Source organism: Babylonia areolata, chromosome 29 (assembly GCF_041734735.1).
Source record: "Babylonia areolata isolate BAREFJ2019XMU chromosome 29, ASM4173473v1, whole genome shotgun sequence".
Lineage (NCBI taxonomy): Eukaryota > Metazoa > Mollusca > Gastropoda > Neogastropoda > Buccinidae > Babylonia > Babylonia areolata.
The window spans coordinates 4,000,837-4,002,768 of NC_134904.1; the positions used below are offsets into that span (position 1 = coordinate 4,000,837).

Below are 1,932 nucleotides of genomic sequence, written 5' to 3' on the forward strand. Positions count from 1 at the left end.
CCAGCAGCGTAACCCAACGCGCTTAGTCAGGCCTTGAGAGAAAAAAAGGTGAATAAATAATAGATAAGCTTACATAAATAAATAAATAAATAAATAAATAAATAAATAATAATTATAATATAAAAAGGTAGTAGTAATAATAATAAAATAAAATAATAATAAATAAATAAATAAATAAGACAACAATGATGATAAATAAGCAAATAAATGTAAAAAATGAAGACACCGATTCAGCTAGCTCTTTACTGTTTGTTGATCTTTTCATCTCCTGTGTTAATTTCAAGTTAATTCATGCTATGCTTTCTTACCTCAGACTTTACTAGAAAACAGACCTCACTGAGACAAAACAGCCGTTTCCGAAGTTCTACGCAGGAGAAGCGAAAATCTGACAGAATATCAGGTCTTTGTCTTGAGTGTTAGAGAGTTGATCCAAATCTTCATCTTGACTTTGATATGACACGTTGACAGACAACCGTGTATGGCTTGAAACGGCAATGGGTGGAAAAAAAATGCACACACACACACACACACACACACACACACACACACACACACACACACACACACACACACACACACACACACACACACACACACACAAACACACACACACACACACAAGCATAACACATACAGCGACACAGACGCAGTCGCACACACAAACACACAGACAGACGGGCACACACACACACACACACACACACACACACACACACACACACACACACACACACACACACAGCGCGCGCGTGTATGTCGTGAGAGAGAGAGACTGAGAGAGAGGCTGAGAGCTAGAGACAGAGAGAGATAGAGGGGGGGGGTGCGGGGGGGGGCGGGGGGGGGGGGAGTGGTGTGGGGGGCGAGAGACAGACAGACAGACAGAAAGAGACAGAGACAGACAAAGAGAAAGAGCAGAAAACACTGAGAGAACGGCAGTCCAGAGACTATATCACGCAAACCATAACCCTTCATGAAATACTTCATACTGTTTCCCTTGCCCACTTCATGTTCATGTGGACGTCGCTAAGAACACAGTCGTACGTGTTCGCATACTCGACGGTTCTCTTGCAGATCTTGTACACAGATCTTCGAATCTTTTCTCCGTTGTACAAGTGGTGGTAGGCCTGCTTACTTACTGGTTGCAAGATGGGAGGGCTACCAGTAACTGGCGCTTGACAGTGTAGGTGAAGTTGTTTCGTTGTTGATGTTGATGATGCTGTTGCTGCTGCTGCTGCTGCTGCTGATGTTGTTGTTGTTGACGATGAAGGTGCTGTTGTTGTTGTTGTCGGTGGTGATGATGATGTTGTTGTTGTTGTTGTTGATGATGATGATGTTGCTGTTGTTGTTGGTGATGATGATGATGGTGCTGGGGGTGGTGCTATTGTGGCGGTTATGATGATGATGATGATGATGATGATGTTGATGACGATGATGACGGCGACGATAATACTGATGGTTGCTTGTTATTGTAGTTATTGTAATTGTTATTGTTGTTGTTCTTCGGTTCTTTATTATCATTATTATTACTCTTCTTCTTGTTCTTGTTCTTACTTCTTCTCCTTCTTCCACTTATCATTTTTATTGTTATCGTTATTACGGTACAATGAATCGCTGCAGCAGAGCAACGCAGACAGGCCAGGAAAAGCAGTGCCAGCAAGTCCCCGACAACCGCCACCATCCCCTGTCCACACTGCGTCAGAACCTTCCGGGCGCGGACTGGCCTGACCAGTCATCTGCGCACCCACAGAGCCCAACCCACCCACCCCCAGGATGACTAGATGGCCCTCGTCGATCCCTACGGACGAACCACACCATTAACGGCTGATGTTGTTGTTGTCGCAGTTATTATTATTATTATTATTATTATTATTATTATTATTATTATCATCATCATCATTATCATTATTATTATTATTATTATTATCATCTATC

At 42.7% G+C, this 1,932-nt stretch overlaps 1 pseudogene across 1 annotated transcript in view; it reads left to right on the top strand.

The window, feature by feature from the left end:
- LOC143274836 (protein unc-93 homolog A-like) overlaps positions 1–1,932 on the top strand; it is a 98,681-nt pseudogene that overhangs the window by 91,781 nt on the left and 4,968 nt on the right. The window lies entirely within an intron of this gene.